Source organism: Heterodontus francisci, chromosome 8 (assembly GCF_036365525.1).
Source record: "Heterodontus francisci isolate sHetFra1 chromosome 8, sHetFra1.hap1, whole genome shotgun sequence".
Classification (NCBI taxonomy): domain Eukaryota; kingdom Metazoa; phylum Chordata; class Chondrichthyes; order Heterodontiformes; family Heterodontidae; genus Heterodontus; species Heterodontus francisci.
Genome location: NC_090378.1, coordinates 135046068 through 135069204, shown reverse-complemented (window position 1 = coordinate 135069204; position 23137 = coordinate 135046068).

Here is a 23137-nt window from a genome sequence, read left to right as displayed (position 1 = left end):
CTGACACTCTCTGACACTCTCTGACACTCTCTATCACTCTCTATCACTCTCTATCACTCTCCGACACTCTCTGACACTCTCTGACACTCTCTGACACTCTCTATCACTCTCTATCACTCTCCGACACTCTCAGACACTCTCAGACACTCTCAGACACTCTCTGACACTCTCTGAAACTCTCTATCACTCTCTATCACTCTCTATCACTCTCTATCACTCTCCGACACTCTCAGACACTCTCAGACACTCTCAGACACTCTCTGACACTCTCTGAAACTCTCTATCACTCTCTATCACTCTCTGACACTCTCTGACTCTCTCTGACACTCTCTATCACTCTCAGAGACTCTCAGACACTCTCTGACACTCTCTGACACTCTCTGAAACTCTCTATCACTCTCTATCACTCTCTGACACTCTCTGACACTCTCTGACAGTCTCTATCACTCTCTATCACTCTCTGACACTCTCTGACACTCTCTGACACTCTCTGACACTCTCAGACACTCTCTGACACTCTCTATCACTCTCTGACTCTCTCTGACACTCTCTGACACTCTCTGACACTCTCTGAAACTCTCTGAAACTCTCTATCACTCTCTAACACTCTCTGACACTCTCTGACACTCTCTGACACTCTCTGAAACTCTCCATCACTCTCTATCACTCTCTGATACTCTCTGACACTCTCTGACACTCACTATCACTCTCTGACACTCTCTGACACTCTCTGACAGTCTCTATCACTCTCTATCACTCTCTGACACTCTCTGACACTCTCAGACACTCTCTGACACTCTCTGACACTCTCTATCACTCTCTATCACTCTCTGACACTCTCTGACACTCTCTGACACTCTCTATCACTCTCTATCACTCTCTATCACTCTCCGACACTCTCTGACACTCTCTGACACTCTCTGACACTCTCTATCACTCTCTATCACTCTCCGACACTCTCAGACACTCTCAGACACTCTCAGACACTCTCTGACACTCTCTGAAACTCTCTATCACTCTCTATCACTCTATATCACTCTCTATCACTCTCCGACACTCTCAGACACTCTCAGACACTCTCAGACACTCTCAGACACTCTCTGACACTCTCTGAAACTCTCTATCACTCTCTATCACTCTCTGACACTCTCTGACTCTCTCTGACACTCTCTATCACTCTCAGAGACTCTCAGACACTCTCTGACACTCTCTGACACTCTCTGAAACTCTCTATCACTCTCTATCACTCTCTGACACTCTCTGACACTCTCTGACAGTCTCTATCACTCTCTATCACTCTCTGACACTCTCTGACACTCTCTGACACTCTCTGACACTCTCAGACACTCTCTGACACTCTCTATCACTCTCTGACTCTCTCTGACACTCTCTGACACTCTCTGACACTCTCTGAAACTCTCTGAAACTCTCTATCACTCTCTAACACTCTCTGACACTCTCTGACACTCTCTGACACTCTCTGAAACTCTCCATCACTCTCTATCACTCTCTGATACTCTCTGACACTCTCTGACACTCACTATCACTCTCTGACACTCTCTGACACTCTCTGACAGTCTCTATCACTCTCTATCACTCTCTGACACTCTCTGACACTCTCAGACACTCTCTGACACTCTCTGACACTCTCTATCACTCTCTGACACTCTCTGACACTCTCAGACACTCTCTGACACTCTCTGAAACACTCTATCACTCTCTAACACTCTCTGACACTCTCAGACATTCACTATCACTCTCTGACACTCTCTGACACTCTCTGACAGTCTCTATCACTCTCTATCACCCTCTGACACTCTCTGACACTCTCAGACACTCTCTGACACTCTCTGACACTCTCTGAAACTCTCTATCACTCTCTATCACTCTCTGACACTCTCTGACACTCTCTGACACTCTCTGACACTCACTATCACTCTCTGACACTCTCTGACACTCTCTGACAGTCTCTATCACTCTCTATCACTCTCTATCACTCTCTGACACTCTCTGACACTCTCAGACACTCTCTGACACTCTCTATCACTTTCTGACAGTCTCTGACACTCTCAGACACTCTCTGACACTCTCTGACACTCTCTGAAACTCTCTATCACTCTCTAACACTCTCTGCACTCTCTGACACTCACGATCACTCTCTGACACTCTCTGACACTCTCTGACAGTCTCTATCACTCTCTGACACTCTCTGACACTCTCTGACACTCTCAGACACTCTCTGACAGTCTCTGAAACTCTCTATCACTCTCTATCACTCTCTATCACTCTCTGACACTCTCTGACACTCTCTGACACTCACTATCACTCTCTGACACTCTCTGACACTCTCTGACAGTCTCTATCACTCTCTATCACTCTCTATCACTCTCTGACACTCTCTGACACTCTCAGACACTCTCTGACACTCTCTGACACTCTCTGACAGTCTCTATCACTCTCTATCACTCTCTGACACTCTCTGACACTCTCTGACACTCTCTATCACTCTCTGACACTCTCTGAAACTCTCTATCACTCTCTATCACTCTCTGACACTCTCTGACACTCTCTGACACTCTCTGACACTCTCAGACACTCACTATCACTCTCTGACACTCTCTGACACTCTCTGACAGTCTCTATCACTCTCTATCACTCTCTGACACTCTCTGACACTCTCTGACACTCTCTGACAGTCTCTATCACTCTCTATCACTCTTTGACACTCTCTGACACTCTCTGACACTCTCTGACACTCTCTGACAGTCTCTATCACTCTCTATCACTCTCTGACACTCTCTGACACTCTCTGACACTCTCTGACAGTCTCTATCACTCTCTATCACTCTCTGACACTCTGACACTCTCAGACACTCTCTGACACTCTCTGACACTCTCTGACACTCTCAGACACTCTCAGACACTCTCAGACACTCTCAGACACTCTCTGACACTCTCTATCACTCTCTATCACTCTCTGACACTCTGACACTCTCAGACACTCTCTGACACTCTCTGACACTCTCTGACACTCTCTGACACTCTCAGACACTCTCTGACACTCTCTGACACTCTCTATCACTCTCTGACACTCTCTGACAGTCTCTATCACTCTCTATCACTCTCTGACACTCTCTGACACTCTCTGACACTCTCAGACACTCACTATCACTCTCTGACACTCTCTGACACTCTCTGACAGTCTCTATCACTCTCTATCACTCTTTGACACTCTCTGACACTCTCTGACACTCTCTGACACTCTCTGACAGTCTCTATCACTCTCTATCACTCTCTGACACTCTCTGACACTCTCTGACACTCTCTGACAGTCTCTATCACTCTCTATCACTCTCTGACACTCTGACACTCTCAGACACTCTCTGACACTCTCTGACACTCTCTGACACTCTCTGACACTCTCTGACACTCTCTGACAGTCTGTATCACTCTCTATCACTCTCTGACACTCTCTGACACTCTCAGACACTCTCTGACACTCTCTGACACTCTCTGAAACTCTCTATCTCTCTCTATCACTCTCTGACACTCTCTGACAGTCTCTATCACTCTCTATCACTCTCTGACACTCTCTGAAAGTCTCTATCACTCTCTATCACTCTCTGACACTCTCTGACACTCTCTGACACTCTCTGACACTCTCTGATACTCTCTGACACTCTCTATCACTCTCTATCACTCTCTATCACTCTCTGACACTCTCTGACACTCTCTGACACTCTCTGACAGTCTCTATCACTCTCTATCACTCTCTGACACTCTCTGACACTCTCAGACACTCTCTGACATTCTCTGACACTCTCAGACACTCTCTGACACTCTCTGACACTCTCTGACACTCTCTATCACTCTCTGACACTCTCTGACACTCACTATCACTCTCTGACACTCTCTGACACTCTCTGACAGTCTCTATCACTCTCTATCACTCTCTATCACTCTCTGACACTCTCTGACACTCTCTGACACTCTCTGACAGTCTCTATCACTCTCTATCACTCTCTGACACTCTCTGACACTCTCAGACACTCTCTGACACTCTCTGACACTCTCTGAAACTCTCTATCACTCTCTATCACTCTCTGACACTCTCTGACACTCTCTGACACTCTCTGACAGTCTCTATCACTCTCTATCACTCTCTGTCACTCTCTGACACTCTCAGACACTCACTATCACTCTCTGTCACTCTCTGACACTCTCTGACACTCTCAGACACTCTCAGAGACTCCAGACACTCTCTGTCACTCTCTGACACTCTCTGAAACTCTCTATCACTCTCTATCACTCTCTGACACTCTCTGACACTCTCTGACACTCTCTGACACTCTCTATCACTCTCTATCACTCTCCGACACTCTCAGACACTCTCAGACACTCTCAGACACTCTCAGACACTCTCTGACACTCTCTGAAACTCTCTATCACTCTCTATCACTCTCTGACACTCTCTGACTCTCTCTGACACTCTCTATCACTCTCAGAGACTCTCAGAGACTCTCAGACACTCTCTGACACTCTCTGACACTCACTATCACTCTCTGTCACTCTCTGACACTCTCTGACACTCTCAGACACTCTCAGAGACTCTCAGACACTCTCTGTCACTCTCTGACACTCTCTGAAACTCTCTATCACTCTCTATCACTCTCTGACACTCTCTGACACTCTCTGACACTCTCTATCACTCTCTATCACTCTCCAACACTCTCAGACACTCTCAGACACTCTCAGACACTCTCTGACACTCTCTGAAACTCTCTATCACTCTCTATCACTCTCTGACACTCTCTGACTCTCTCTGACACTCTCTATCACTCTCAGAGACTCTCAGAGACTCTCAGACACTCTCTGACACTCTCTGACACTCTCTGAAACTCTCTATCACTCTCTATCACTCTCTGACACTCTCTGACACTCTCTGACACTCTCTATCACTCTCTATCACTCTCTATCACTCTCCGACACTCTCTGACACTCTCTGAAACTCTCTATCACTCTCTATCACTCTCTGACACTCTCTGACTCTCTCTGACACTCTCTATCACTCTCAGAGACTCTCAGAGACTCTCAGACACTCTCTGACACTCTCTGACACTCTCTGAAACTCTCTATCACTCTCTATCACTCTCTGACACTCTCTGACACTCTCTGACACTCTCTATCACTCTCTATCACTCTCTATCACTCTCCGACACTCTCTGACACTCTCTGACACTCTCTGACACTCTCTATCACTCTCTATCACTCTCCGACACTCTCAGACACTCTCAGACACTCTCAGACACTCTCTGACACTCTCTGAAACTCTCTATCACTCTCTATCACTCTCTATCACTCTCTATCACTCTCCGACACTCTCAGACACTCTCAGACACTCTCAGACACTCTCTGACACTCTCTGAAACTCTCTATCACTCTCTATCACTCTCTGACACTCTCTGACTCTCTCTGACACTCTCTATCACTCTCAGAGACTCTCAGACACTCTCTGACACTCTCTGACACTCTCTGAAACTCTCTATCACTCTCTATCACTCTCTGACACTCTCTGACACTCTCTGACAGTCTCTATCACTCTCTATCACTCTCTGACACTCTCTGACACTCTCTGACACTCTCTGACACTCTCAGACACTCTCTGACACTCTCTATCACTCTCTGACTCTCTCTGACACTCTCTGACACTCTCTGACACTCTCTGAAACTCTCTGAAACTCTCTATCACTCTCTAACACTCTCTGACACTCTCTGACACTCTCTGACACTCTCTGAAACTCTCCATCACTCTCTATCACTCTCTGATACTCTCTGACACTCTCTGACACTCACTATCACTCTCTGACACTCTCTGACACTCTCTGACAGTCTCTATCACTCTCTATCACTCTCTGACACTCTCTGACACTCTCAGACACTCTCTGACACTCTCTGACACTCTCTATCACTCTCTATCACTCTCTGACACTCTCTGACACTCTCTGACACTCTCTATCACTCTCTATCACTCTCTATCACTCTCCGACACTCTCTGACACTCTCTGACACTCTCTGACACTCTCTATCACTCTCTATCACTCTCCGACACTCTCAGACACTCTCAGACACTCTCAGACACTCTCTGACACTCTCTGAAACTCTCTATCACTCTCTATCACTCTCTATCACTCTCTATCACTCTCCGACACTCTCAGACACTCTCAGACACTCTCAGACACTCTCAGACACTCTCTGACACTCTCTGAAACTCTCTATCACTCTCTATCACTCTCTGACACTCTCTGACTCTCTCTGACACTCTCTATCACTCTCAGAGACTCTCAGACACTCTCTGACACTCTCTGACACTCTCTGAAACTCTCTATCACTCTCTATCACTCTCTGACACTCTCTGACACTCTCTGACAGTCTCTATCACTCTCTATCACTCTCTGACACTCTCTGACACTCTCTGACACTCTCTGACACTCTCAGACACTCTCTGACACTCTCTATCACTCTCTGACTCTCTCTGACACTCTCTGACACTCTCTGACACTCTCTGAAACTCTCTGAAACTCTCTATCACTCTCTAACACTCTCTGACACTCTCTGACACTCTCTGACACTCTCTGAAACTCTCCATCACTCTCTATCACTCTCTGATACTCTCTGACACTCTCTGACACTCACTATCACTCTCTGACACTCTCTGACACTCTCTGACAGTCTCTATCACTCTCTATCACTCTCTGACACTCTCTGACACTCTCAGACACTCTCTGACACTCTCTGACACTCTCTATCACTCTCTGACACTCTCTGACACTCTCAGACACTCTCTGACACTCTCTGAAACACTCTATCACTCTCTAACACTCTCTGACACTCTCAGACATTCACTATCACTCTCTGACACTCTCTGACACTCTCTGACAGTCTCTATCACTCTCTATCACCCTCTGACACTCTCTGACACTCTCAGACACTCTCTGACACTCTCTGACACTCTCTGAAACTCTCTATCACTCTCTATCACTCTCTGACACTCTGACACTCTCTGACACTCTCTGACACTCACTATCACTCTCTGACACTCTCTGACACTCTCTGACAGTCTCTATCACTCTCTATCACTCTCTATCACTCTCTGACACTCTCTGACACTCTCAGACACTCTCTGACACTCTCTATCACTTTCTGACAGTCTCTGACACTCTCAGACACTCTCTGACACTCTCTGACACTCTCTGAAACTCTCTATCACTCTCTAACACTCTCTGCACTCTCTGACACTCACGATCACTCTCTGACACTCTCTGACACTCTCTGACAGTCTCTATCACTCTCTGACACTCTCTGACACTCTCTGACACTCTCAGACACTCTCTGACAGTCTCTGAAACTCTCTATCACTCTCTATCACTCTCTGACACTCTCTGACACTCTCTGACACTCTCTGACACTCACTATCACTCTCTGACACTCTCTGACACTCTCTGACAGTCTCTATCACTCTCTATCACTCTCTATCACTCTCTGACACTCTCTGACACTCTCAGACACTCTCTGACACTCTCTGACACTCTCTGACAGTCTCTATCACTCTCTATCACTCTCTGACACTCTCTGACACTCTCTGACACTCTCTATCACTCTCTGACACTCTCTGAAACTCTCTATCACTCTCTATCACTCTCTGACACTCTCTGACACTCTCTGACACTCTCTGACACTCTCAGACACTCACTATCACTCTCTGACACTCTCTGACACTCTCTGACAGTCTCTATCACTCTCTATCACTCTCTGACACTCTCTGACACTCTCTGACACTCTCTGACAGTCTCTATCACTCTCTATCACTCTTTGACACTCTCTGACACTCTCTGACACTCTCTGACACTCTCTGACAGTCTCTATCACTCTCTATCACTCTCTGACACTCTCTGACACTCTCTATCACTCTCTATCACTCTCTGACACTCTCTGACACTCTCTGACACTCTCTGACAGTCTCTATCACTCTCTATCACTCTCTGACACTCTGACACTCTCAGACACTCTCTGACACTCTCTGACACTCTCTGACACTCTCAGACACTCTCAGACACTCTCAGACACTCTCAGACACTCTCAGACACTCTCTGACACTCTCTATCACTCTCTATCACTCTCTGACACTCTGACACTCTCAGACACTCTCTGACACTCTCTGACACTCTCTGACACTCTCTGACACTCTCTGACACTCTCAGACACTCTCTGACACTCTCTGACACTCTCTATCACTCTCTGACACTCTCTGACAGTCTCTATCACTCTCTATCACTCTCTGACACTCTCTGACACTCTCTGACACTCTCAGACACTCACTATCACTCTCTGACACTCTCTGACACTCTCTGACAGTCTCTATCACTCTCTATCACTCTTTGACACTCTCTGACACTCTCTGACACTCTCTGACACTCTCTGACAGTCTCTATCACTCTCTATCACTCTCTGACACTCTCTGACACTCTCTGACACTCTCTGACAGTCTCTATCACTCTCTATCACTCTCTGACACTCTGACACTCTCAGACACTCTCTGACACTCTCTGACACTCTCTGACACTCTCTGACACTCTCTGACACTCTCTGACAGTCTGTATCACTCTCTATCACTCTCTGACACTCTCTGACACTCTCAGACACTCTCTGACACTCTCTGACACTCTCTGAAACTCTCTATCTCTCTCTATCACTCTCTGACACTCTCTGACAGTCTCTATCACTCTCTATCACTCTCTGACACTCTCTGAAAGTCTCTATCACTCTCTATCACTCTCTGACACTCTCTGACACTCTCTGACACTCTCTGACACTCTCTGATACTCTCTGACACTCTCTATCACTCTCTATCACTCTCTATCACTCTCTGACACTCTCTGACACTCTCTGACACTCTCTGACAGTCTCTATCACTCTCTATCACTCTCTGACACTCTCTGACACTCTCAGACACTCTCTGACATTCTCTGACACTCTCAGACACTCTCTGACACTCTCTGACACTCTCTGACACTCTCTATCACTCTCTGACACTCTCTGACACTCACTATCACTCTCTGACACTCTCTGACACTCTCTGACAGTCTCTATCACTCTCTATCACTCTCTATCACTCTCTGACACTCTCTGACACTCTCTGACACTCTCTGACAGTCTCTATCACTCTCTATCACTCTCTGACACTCTCTGACACTCTCAGACACTCTCTGACACTCTCTGACACTCTCTGAAACTCTCTATCACTCTCTATCACTCTCTGACACTCTCTGACACTCTCTGACACTCTCTGACAGTCTCTATCACTCTCTATCACTCTCTGACACTCTCTGACGCTCTCAGACACTCTCTGACACTCTCTGACACTCTCTGACACTCTCAGACACTCTCTGAAACTCTCTATCACTCTCTATCACTCTCTATCACTCTCTGACACTCTCTGACACTCTCTGACACTCTCAGACACTCACTATCACTCTCTGACACTCTCTGACACTCTCTGACAGTCTCTATCACTCTCTATCACTCTTTGACACTCTCTGACACTCTCTGACACTCTCTGACAGTCTCTATCACTCTCTATCACTCTCTGACACTCTCTGACACTCTCTGACACTCTCTGACACTCTCTGACAGTCTCTATCACTCTCTATCACTCTCTGACACTCAGACACTCTCTGACACTCTCTGACACTCACTATCACTCTCTGACACTCTCTGACACTCTCTGACAGTCTCTATCACTCTCTATCACTCTTTGACACTCTCTGACACTCTCTGACACTCTCTGACACTCTCTGACAGTCTCTATCCCTCTCTATCACTCTCTGACACTCTCTGACACTCTCTGACACTCTCTGACAGTCTCTATCACTCTCTATCACTCTCTGACACTCTGACACTCTCAGACACTCTCTGACACTCTCAGACACTCTCAGACACTCTCAGACACTCTCAGACACTCTCAGACACTCTCAGACACTCTCTGACACTCTCTATCACTCTCTATCACTCTCTGACACTCTGACACTCTCAGACACTCTCTGACACTCTCTGACACTCTCTGACACTCTCAGACACTCTCTGACACTCTCTATCACTCTCTGACACTCTCTGACACTCACTATCACTCTCTGACACTCTCTGACACTCTCTGACAGTCTCTATCACTCTCTGACACTCTCTGACACTCTCTGACACTCTCTGACAGTCTCTGACAGTCTCTATCACTCTCTATCACTCTCTGACACTCTCTGACACTCTCAGACACTCTCTGACACTCTCTGACACTCTCTGAAACTCTCTATCTCTCTCTATCACTCTCTGACACTCTCTGACACTCTCTGACAGTCTCTATCACTCTCTATCACTCTCTGACACTCTCTGACACTCTCTGACACTCTCTATCACTCTCTATCACTCTCTATCACTCTCTGACACTCTCTGACACTCTCTGACAGTCTCTATCACTCTCTATCACTCTCTGACACTCTCTGACACTCTCAGACACTCTCTGACACTCTCTGACACTCTCAGACACTCTCTGACACTCTCTATCACTCTCTGACACTCTCTGACACTCACTATCACTCTCTGACACTCTCTGACACTCTCTGACAGTCTCTATCACTCTCTATCACTCTCTATCACTCTCTGACACTCTCTGACACTCTCTGACACTCTCTGACACTCTCTATCACTCTCTATCACTCTCTGACACTCTCTGACACTCTCTGACACTCTCAGACACGCTCTGACACTCTCTGACACTCTCTGAGACTCTCTATCACTCTCTATCACTCTCTGACACTCTCTGACACTCTATGACACTCTCTGACACTCTCTGACAGTCTCTATCACTCTCTATCACTCTCTATCACTCTCTGACACTCTCTGACACTCTCAGACACTCTCTGACACTCTCTGACACTCTCTGACACTCTCTATCACTCTCTATCACTCTCTGACACTCTCTATCACTCTCTATCACTCTCTATCACTCTCTGACACTCTCTGACACTCTCTGACACTCTCTGACAGTCTCTATCACTCTCTATCACTCTCGGACACTCTCTGACACTCTCAGACACTCTCTGACACTCTCTGACACTCTCTGAAACTCTCTATCTCTCTCTATCACTCTCTGACACTCTCTGACACTCTCTGACACTCTCTGACACTCTCTGACAGTCTCTATCACTCTCTATCACTCTCTGACACTCTCTGACAGTCTCTATCACTCTCTGACACTCTCTGACACTCTCTGACAGTCTCTATCACTCTCTATCACTCTCTGACACTCTCTGACACTCTCTGACACTCTCTGACAGTCTCAGACACTCTCTGACACTCTCTGACACTCTCTGACACTCTCTGACACTCTCAGACACTCTCTGACACTCTCTGACACTCTCTATCACTCTCTGACACTCTCTGACACTCTCTGACACTCACTATCACTCTCTGACACTCTCTGACACTCTCTGACACTCTCTATCACTCTCTATCATTTCCCGGCGGAGCAGCAGGAGAAGGTAGCGACTCTTCGGTGGGTGAGTGAAGGCATCAGGAGCTGTGTTTTAAAAGTAAGTACTTACTGTTTTACTTACTGTTTTCCTTGTCTTTGAGTTTCTTTTGGCGCCGGAGGAACCGGAAGCTGGTCGGCAGCGAGGTCTCCTGTTTAGGTATTTTCCTTAAAGGTGCGGAGCTGAGTAAACCCGAGCCACTACACATGTAGTGTCTCCCGCCCATCCTCCTGCTCTAACCTAATAATAAGACCCTTTTTACCCTCCTCCTCTAGCCAAAAAGGACTGAACAGGTAAGCTATTTACTGTTTTTGTTAATATCTATAGTTGTACTTAACTAAGGGGTAATTGAATAAAAGAAATGACAGCCAGTGTAGTGTCTTGCTCCTCCTGCAGAATGTTCGAGGTGAGGGAAACCTCCGGTGGCCCTGCCGACTTCACCTGCTGGAAGTGCATCCGTCTCCAGCTCCTATCAGACCGTGTTAGGGAATTGGAGCTGGAGCTGGATGAACTGAGGATCATTCGGGAAGCTGAGGGGTTGATAGATAGAAGCTACACGGAGGTCGTTACTCCACAAATCAAAGGCAGCTGGGTAACAGTTAGAGGTGGGAAGAGGTCAGTGCAGGGATCTCCTGTGGTCGTTCCCCTCAACAACAAGTATACAGTTTTAGATACTGTTGGGGGGGACGGCCTATCGGGGGCAGGCTGCAGTGACCGGGCCTCTGGCACGGGGTCCTGCACTGTGGCTCAGAAGGGAAGGAGGGAGAATGGGAGAGCACTAGTCATCGGGGACTCGATGGTGAGGAGTACGGACAGGCGGTTCTGTGGGCGTGGGCGAGACGCACGGATGGTTTGTTGCCTCCCTGGTGCCAGGGTCCGTGATGTTTGTGATCGCGTCTTCAGGATCCTTAAAGGGGAGGGGGAGCAGCCAGAGGTCGTGGTGCACATTGGCACCAACGACGTAGGAAGGAAGGGTGGCACAGATGTTAGAAGTGAGTTTAGGGAGTTAGGCTGGAAGCTGAAAGCTCGGACGGACAGAGTTGTTATCTCTGGTTTGTTGCCGGCGCCACGTGATAGTGAGGCTAGGAATAGGGAGAGAGCACAGCTGAACACGTGGCTGCAGGAATGGTGTAGGAGGGAGGGCTTCCAGTTCTTGGATAATTGGACTGCATTCTGGGGAAGATGGGACCTGTTCAAACAGGACGGGCTGCATCTGAACCAGAGGGGCACCAATATCCTGGGAGGGAGGTTTGCTAGTACTGTTCGGGAGGGTTTAAACTAGTTTGGGAGGGGGATGGGAACCGGACTTGTAATCCAGGGACCAGTGGGTCCACTCAGAAAGACAAAGAGTGTAGTGAGGTATTGGGGAAGGTAGCACTGTCACAGAGGACAGATGGGCACGGAGAAGGGTTAAAGTGCGTATACTTCAACGCAAGAAGCATCAGGAATAAGGTGAGTGAATTGAAGGCGTGGATGGGCACTTGGGACTACGATGTTGTGGCCATCACTGAAACGTGGATAGGTGAGGGGGAGGAATGGTTTTTGGAGGTACCTGGTTATAGATGTTTTCATAAGATTAGGAATGGTGGTAAAAGAGGTGGGGGGGTGGCATTGTTAGTTAGAAATAGTGTAACAACTGCTGAAAGAATTTTCGAGGAGGATCTGCCGACTGAGGCACTGTGGGTTGAGGTCAGGAACAGGAAAGGAGCAGTCACCTTGATGGGAGTTTTCTATAGGCCCCCCAATAGCAGCAGGGAGGTGGAAGAGCAGATTGGGAAACAGATTTTGGAAAGGAGCAGAAGTCACAGGGTAGTAATTATGGGGGATTTCAACTTCCCAAATATTGATTGGCAACTCTTTAGATCGAATAGTTTGGATGGGGTAGTGTTTGTGCAGTATGTCCAGGAAGCTTTTCTGACTCAGTATGTAGACTGCCCGACCAGAGGGGAGGCAATATTGGATTTGGTACTAGGTAATGAACCAGGGCAAGTGATAGAGCTGTTGGTGGGCGAGCACTTTGGAGATAGTGATCACAATTCTGTAGCATTCACTGTGGTAATGGAGAGGGATAGGTATGTGCAACAGGGCAAGGTTTACAATTGGGGGAAGGGTAGATATGATGCTGTCAGGCAGGAACTGAGGAGCATAAGTTGGGAGCATATGCTGGCAGGGAAGGGCACGGTCGAAATGTGGAACTTTTTCAAGGAGCAGATAGTAGGGGCCATTGATAAGCATGTCCCTGTCAGACAGGGAAGGGATGGTCATGTAAGGGAACCGTGGTTGACAAGAGAGGTTGAGAGTCTTGTTAGGAAGAAGAAGGATGCGTATATAAAGTTGAGGAAAAAGGGCACAGGCATAGCTCTGGAGGGATACAAGTTGGCCAGGAAGGATCTGAAGAAAGGGATTAGGAGAGCTAAGAGAGGGCATGAAAAATGCTTGGCGGGTAGGATAAAAGAAAACCCCAAGGCCTTTTACGCGTATGTCAGAAATATGAGGATGACTAGGGGGACCATAGGTCCGGTCAAGGACAATAGCGGGAGACTGTGTGTTGAGCCGGAAGAGATAAGTGAGGTTTTGAATGAGTACTTCTCTTCGGTATTTACGAATGAGAAGGGGTGTATTACTGAAGAGGACGGTGGGAAGCAGACTGGTAAGCTCGAGGAAGTGCTCGTTAGGAGGGAAGATGTGTTGGGGTTTTTGAATAACTTGAAGATAGACAAGTCTCCCGGGCCTGACGGGGTATATCCAAGGATGTTATGGGAAGCAAGGGATGAAATTGCAGAGCCGCTGGCAATGATCTTTTCATCTTCTCTGCTGACGGGGGTGGTACCAGGTGATTGGAGGGTGGCAAATGTTGTGCCCCTGTTCAAGAAAGGGAATAGGAACAACCCTGGGAATTACAGGCCAGTTAGTCTTACTTCGGTGGTAGGCAAGTTGATGGAAAAGGTGCTGAGGGATAGGATTTCTGAGCATCTGGAAAGACACTGCTTGATTCGGGACAGTCAGCACGGTTTTGTGAGGGGTAGGTCTTGCCTCACAAGCCTGATTGAATTCTTTGAGCAGGTGACCAAGCAAGTGGATGAGGGTAAACCAGTGGATGTGGTGTACATGGATTTTAGTAAGGCATTTGATAAGGTCCCCCATGGTAGACTTATGGAGAAAGTCAGGAGGCATGGGATAGTGGGGAATGTGGCCAGTTGGATTAAGAATTGGCTAACTGATAGAAGGCAGAGAGTGGTCTTAGATGGTAAATACTCAGCCTGGAGCCCAGTTACCAGTGGCGTGCCGCAGGGATCAGTTCTGGGTCCTCTCCTGTTTGTGATTTTTATTAACGACTTGGATGAGGAAGTCGAAGGGTGGGTCAGTAAATTTGCAGATGATACAAAGGTTGGTGGAGTTGTGGATACCGAGGAGGGCTATTGTCGTCTGCAAAGGGACTTGGATAGGTTGCAGTGCTGGGCTGAAAAGTGGCAGATGGAGTTTAACCCTGAAAAGTGTGAGGTCGTCCATTTTGGAAGGACAAACATGAATGCAAAATACTGGGTTAACGGTAGGGTTCTTGGGCATGTGGAGGAGCAGAGAGACCTTGGGGTCTATGTGCATAGATCATTGAAAGTTGCAACTCAAGTGGATAGGGCTGTGAAGAAGGCATATGGGGTGTTAGCGTTCATTAGCAGAGGGATTGAATTTAAGAGCCGTGAGGTGATGATGCAGCTGTACAGGACCTTGGTAAGGCCTCATTTGGAGTACTGTGTGCAGTTCTGGTCGCCTCATTTTAGGAAGGATGTGGAAGCCTTGGAGAGGGTGCAGAGGAGATTTACCAGGATGTTGCCTGGAATGGAGAATAAGTCTTACGAGGAAAGGCTGAACATTCTAGGCCTCTTCTCATTAGAAAGGAGAAGGATGAGGGGTGACATGATAGAGGTTTATAAGATGATCAGGGGAATAGATAGGGTAGACAGTCAGAAACTTTTTCCCCGGGTGGAGCAAAGCGTTACAAGGGGTCATAAATTTAAGGTGAAGGGTGGGAGATATAAGGGGGATGTCAGGGGAAGGTTCTTTACCCAGAGAGTGGTCGAGGCATGGAATGCCTTGCCCGGGGAAGTTGTTGAGTCAGAAACTTTAGGGACTTTCAAAAGGCTTTTGGATAGGTATATGGATAAAGGAGAATGATGGGGTATAGATTAAATTGTCCTTGACAGAGGACAAAGGATCGGCACAACATTGTGGGCCGAAGGGCCTGTTCTGTGCTGTATGTTCTATGTTCTATGTTCTATGTTCTATCACTCTCTGACACTCTCTGACACTCTCTGACACTCTCTGACAGTCTCTATCACTCTCTATCACTCTCTGACACTCTCTGACACTCTCAGACACTCTCTGACACTCTCTGACAATCTCTGAAACTGTCTATCACTCTCTATCACTCTCTGACACTCTCTGACACTCTCTGACACTCTCTGACAGTCTCTATCACTCTCTATCAATCTCTGACACTCTCTGACACTCTCTGACACTCTCTGACACTCTCTGACAGTCTCTATCACTCTCTATCACTCTGACACTCTCAGACACTCTCTGACACTCTCTGACACTCTCTGAAACTCTCTATCACTCTCTATCACTCTCTGACACTCTCTGACACTCTCAGACACTCACTAGCACTATCTGACACTCTCTGACACTCTCTGAGACTCTCTGACACTCTCTATCACTCTTTATCACTCTCTGACACACTCTGACACTCTCTGACACTCTCTGACACTCTCTGAAATTCTCTATCACTCTCTATCACTCTCTGCCACTCTCTGACACTCTCTGACTGTCTCTATCACTCTCTGACACTCTCTGACACTCTCAGACACTCACTAGCACTATCTGACACTCTCTGACACTCTCTGAGACTCTCTGACACTCTCTATCACTCTTTATCACTCTCTGACACACTCTGACACTCTCTGACACTCTCTGACACTCTCTGAAATTCTCTATCACTCTCTATCACTCTCTGCCACTCTCTGACACTCTCTGACTGTCTCTATCACTCTCTGACACTCTCTGACACTCTCAGACACTCTCTGACACTCTCTGACACTCTCTGAAACTCTCTGAAACTCTCTATCACTCTCTATTGCTCTCTGACACTCTCTGACACACTCTGACACTCTCTGACACTCTCTGACACTCTCTGACAATCTCAGACACTCTCTGAAACTCTCTGAAACTCTCTATCACTCTCTATCACTCTCTGACACTCTCTGACACTCTCTGACACTCTCTGACACTCTCTATCACTCTCTGACACTCTCTGACACTCTCTGACACTCTCTATCACTATCTGGCAGTCTCTATCACTCTCTATCACTCTCTGACACTCTCTGACACTCTCTGACACTCTCTGACACTCTCTGACACCCTCTATCACTCACTATCACTCTCTGACACTCTCTGACACTCTCTGACACTCTCAGACTCTCTCTGACACTCGCTATCACTCTCTATCACTCTCTGACACTCTCTGACACTCTCTGACACTCTCTATCACTCTCTATCACTCTCTGACACTCTCAGACACTCTCAGACACTCTCAGACACTCACTATCCCTCTCTGACACTCTCTGGCACTCTCTGAAACTCTCTATCACTCTCTATCACTCTCTGACACTCTCTGACACTCTCTGACACTCTCTGACACTCTCTATCACTCTCTGACACTCTCTGACACTCTCTGACACTCTCTGACACTCTCAGACACTCTCTGACACTCTCTGAAACTCTCTGTCACTCTCTATCACTCTCCGACACTCTCTGACACACTCTGACACTCTCTATCACTCACTATCACTCTCTGACACTCTCTGACACTCTCTGACACTCTCTGACACTCTCTATCACTCTCTATCACTCTCTGACACTCTCTGACACTCTCAGACACTCACTATGACTCTCTGACACTCTCTGACACTCTCAGACACTCTCAGACACTCACTATCCCTCTCTGACACTCTCTGGCACTCTCTGAAACTCTCTATCACTCTCTATCACTCTCTGACACTCTCTGACACTCTCTGACACTCTCTATCACTCTCTGACACTCTCTATCACTCTCTATCACTCTCTGACACTCTCTGACACTCTCTATCACTCTCTGACACTCTCTGACACTCTCAGACACTCACTATCACTCTCTGACACTCTCTGACACTCTCAGACACTCTCAGACACTCACTATCCCTCTCTGACACTCACTATCACTCTCTGACACTCTCTAACACTCTCTGACAGTCTCTATCACTCTCTATCACTCTCTGACACTCTCTGACACTCTCAGACACTCTCTGACACTCTCTGACACTCTCTGACACTCTCTATCACTCTCTGACACTCTCTGACACTCTCAGACACTCTCTGACACTCTCTGACACTCTCTGAAACACTCTATCACTCTCTAACACTCTCTGACACTCTCAGACATTCACTATCACTCTCTGACACTCTCTGAAACTCTCTGACAGTCTCTATCACTCTCTATCACCCTCTGACACTCTCTGACACTCTCAGACACTCTCTGACACTCTCTGACACTCTCTGAAACTCTCTATCACTCTCTATCACTCTCTGACACTCTCTGACACTCTCTGACACTCTCTGACACTCACTATCACTCTCTGACACTCTCTGACAGTCTCTATCACTCTCTATCACTCTCTATCACTCTCTGACACTCTCTGACACTCTCAGACACTCTCTGACACTCTCTGACACTCTCTATCACTTTCTGACAGTCTCTGACACTCTCAGACACTCTCTGACACTCTCTGACACTCTCTGAAACTCTCTATCACTCTCTAACACTCTCTGCACTCTCTGACACTCACGATCACTCTCTGACACTCTCTGACACTCTCTGACAGTCTCTATCACTCTCTGACACTCTCTGACACTCTCTGACACTCTCAGACACTCTCTGACACTCTCTGACACTCTCTGAAACTCTCTATCACTCTCTATCACTCTCTGACACTCTCTGACACTCTCTGACACTCTCTGACACTCACTATCACTCTCTGACACTCTCTGACACTCTCTGACAGTCTCTATCACTCTCTATCACTCTCTATCACTCTCTGACACTCTCTGACACTCTCAGACACTCTCTGACACTCTCTGACACTCTCTGACACTCTCTGACAGTCTCTATCACTCTCTATCACTCTCTGACACTCTCTGACACTCTCTGACACTCTCTATCACTCTCTGACACTCTCTGAAACTCTCTATCACTCTCTATCACTCTCTGACACTCTCTGACACTCTCTGACACTCTCTGACACTCTCAGACACTCACTATCACTCTCTGACACTCTCTGACACTCTCTGACAGTCTCTATCACTCTCTATCACTCTCTGACACTCTCTGACACTCTCTGACACTCTCTGACACTCTCAGACACTCACTATCACTCTCTGACACTCTCTGACACTCTCTGACAGTCTCTATCACTCTCTATCACTCTTTGACACTCTCTGACACTCTCTGACACTCTCTGACACTCTCTGACAGTCTCTATCACTCTCTATCACTCTCTGACACTCTCTGACACTCTCTGACAGTCTCTATCACTCTCTATCACTCTCTGACACTCTGACACTCTCAGACACTCTCTGACACTCTCAGACACTCTCAGACACTCTCAGACACTCTCAGACACTCTCAGACACTCTCAGACACTCTCTGACACTCTCTATCACTCTCTATCACTCTCTGACACTCTGACACTCTCAGACACTCTCTGACACTCTTTGACACTCTCTGACACTCTCTGACACTCTCAGACACTCTCTGACACTCTCTATCACTCTCTGACACTCTCTGACACTCACTATCACTCTCTGACACTCTCTGACACTCTCTGACAGTCTCTATCGCTCTCTGACACTCTCTGACACTCTCTGACACTCTCTGACACTCTATGACAGTCTGTATCACTCTCTATCACTCTCTGACACTCTCTGACACTCTCAGACACTCTCTGACACTCTCTGACACTCTCTGAAACTCTCTATCTCTCTCTATCACTCTCTGACAGTCTCTGACACTCTCTGACAGTCTCTATCACTCTCTATCACTCTCTGACACTCTCTGAAAGTCTCTATCACTCTCTATCACTCTCTGACACTCTCTGACACTCTCTGACACTCTCTGACACTCTCTGACACTCTCTGACACTCTCTATCACTCTCTATCACTCTCTATCACTCTCTATCACTCTCTGACACTCTCTGACACTCTCTGACACTCTCTGACAGTCTCTATCACTCTCTATCACTCTCTGACACTCTCTGACACTCTCAGACACTCTCTGACATTCTCTGACACTCTCTGACACTCTCTGACACTCTCTATCACTCTCTGACACTCTCTGACACTCACTATCACTCTCTGACACTCTCTGACACTCTCTGACAGTCTCTATCACTCTCTATCACTCTCTATCACTCTCTGACACTCTCTGACACTCTCTGACACTCTCTGACAGTCTCTATCACTCTCTATCACTCTCTGACACTCTCTGACACTCTCTGACAGTCTCTATCACTCTCTATCACTCTTTGACAGTCTCTATCACTCTCTATCACTCTCTGACACTCTGACACTCTCAGACACTCTCTGACACTCTCTGACACTCACTATCACTCTCTGACACTCTCTGACACTCTCTGACAGTCTCTATCACTCTCTATCACTCTTTGACACTCTCTGACACTCTCTGACACTCTCTGACAGTCTCTATCACTCTCTATCACTCTCTGACACTCTCTGACACTCTCTGACACTCTCTGACAGTCTCTATCACTCTCTATCACTCTCTGACACTCTGACACTCTCTGACACTCTCTGACACTCTCTGACACTCTCAGACACTCTCAGACACTCTCAGACACTCTCAGACACTCTCTGACACTCTCTATCACTCTCTATCACTCTCTGACACTCTGACACTCTCAGACACTCTCTGACACTCTCTGACACTCTCTGACACTCTCAGACACTCTCTGACACTCTCTATCACTCTCTGACACTCTCTGACACTCACTATCACTCTCTGACACTCTCTGACACTCTCTGACAGTCTCTATCACTCTCTGACACTCTCTGACACTCTCTGACACTCTCTGACAGTCTCTGACAGTCTCTATCACTCTCTATCACTCTCTGACACTCTCTGACACTCTCAGACACTCTCTGACACTCTCAGACACTCTCTGAAACTCTCTATCTCTCTCTATCACTCTCTGACACTCTCTGACACTCTCTGACAGTCTCTATCACTCTCTATCACTCTCTGACACTCTCTGACACTCTCTGACACTCTCTGACACTCTCTATCACTCTCTATCACTCTCTGACACTCTCTGACACTCTCTGACAGTCTCTATCACTCTCTATCACTCTCTGACACTCTCTGACACTCTCAGACACTCTCTGACACTCTCTGACACTCTCAGACACTCTCTATCACTCTCTATCACTCTCTGACACTCTCTGACACTCTCAGACACTCTCTGACACTCTCAGACACTCTCTGACACTCTCTGACAATCTCTGAAACTCTCTATCACTCTCTATCACTCTCTGACACTCTCTGACACTCTCTGACACTCTCTGACAGTCTCTATCACTCTCTATCACTCTCTATCACTCTCTGACACTCTCTGACACTCTCAGACACTCTCTGACACTCTCTGACACTCTCTATCACTCTCTATCACTCTCTGACACTCTCTATCACTCTCTATCACTCTCTATCACTCTCTGACACTCTCTGACACTCTCTGACACTCTCTGACAGTCTCTATCACTCTCTATCACTCTCTGACACTCTCTGACACTCTCAGACACTCTCTGACACTCTCTGACACTCTCTGAAACTCTCTATCTCTCTCTATCACTCTCTGACACTCTCTGACACTCTCTGACACTCTCTGACAGTCTCTATCACTCTCTATCACTCTCTGACACTCTCTGACAGTCTCTATCACTCTCTATAACTCTCTGACACTCTCTGACACTCTCTGACACTCTCTGACAGTCTCTATCACTCTCTATCACTCTCTGACACTCTCTGACACTCTCTGACAGTCTCAGACACTCTCTGACACTCTCTGACACTCTCTGACACTCTCAGACACTCTCTGACACTCTCTGACACTCTCTATCACTCTCTGACACTCTCTGACACTCTCTGACACTCACTATCACTCTCTGACACTCTCTGACACTCTCTGACACTCTCTATCACTCTCTATCACTCTCTGACACTCTCTGACACTCTCTGACACTCTCTGACAGTCTCTATCACTCTCTATCACTCTCTGACACTCTCTGACACTCTCAGACACTCTCTGACACTCTCTGACAATCTCTGAAACTGTCTATCACTCTCTATCACTCTCTGATACTCTCTGACACTCTCTGACACTCTCTGACAGTCTCTATCACTCTCTATCAATCTCTGACACTCTCTGACACTCTCTGACACTCTCTGACACTCTCTGACAGTCTCTATCACTCTCTATCACTCTGACACTCTCAGACACTCTCTGACACTCTCTGACACTCTCTGAAACTCTCTATCACTCTCTATCACTCTCTGACACTCTCTGACACTCTCAGACACTCACTATCACTATCTGACACTCTCTGACACTCTCTGAGACTCTCTGACACTCTCTATCACTCTTTATCACTCTCTGACACACTCTGACACTCTCTGACACTCTCTGAAATTCTCTATCACTCTCTATCACTCTCTGCCACTCTCTGACACTCTCTGACTGTCTCTATCACTCTCTGACACTCTCTGACACTCTCAGACACTCTCTGACACTCTCTGACAATCTCTGAAATTCTCTGAAACTCTCTATCACTCTCTATTGCTCTCTGACACTCTCTGACACACTCTGACACTCTCTGACACTCTCTGACACTCTCTATCATTCACTATCACTCTCTGACACTCTCTGACACTCTCTGACACTCTCAGACACTCTCTGAAACTCTCTGAAACTCTCTATCACTCTCTATCACTCTCTGACACTCTCTGACGCTCTCTGACACTCTCTGACACTCTCTATCACTCTCTGACACTCTCTGACACTCTCTGACACTCTCTGACACTCTCTGACACTCTCTATCACTATCTGGCAGTCTCTATCACTCTCTATCACTCTCTGACACTCTCTGACACTCTCTGACACTCTCTGACACCCTCTATCACTCACTATCACTCTCTGACACTCTCTGACACTCTCTGACACTCTCAGACTCTCTCTGACACTCGCTATCACTCTCTATCACTCTCTGACACTCTCTGACACTCTCTGACACTCTCTATCACTCTCTATCACTCTCTGACACTCTCAGACACTCTCAGACACTCTCAGACACTCACTATCCCTCTCTGACACTCTCTGGCACTCTCTGAAACTCTCTATCACTCTCTATCACTCTCTGACACTCTCTGACACTCTCTGACACTCTCTGACACTCTCTA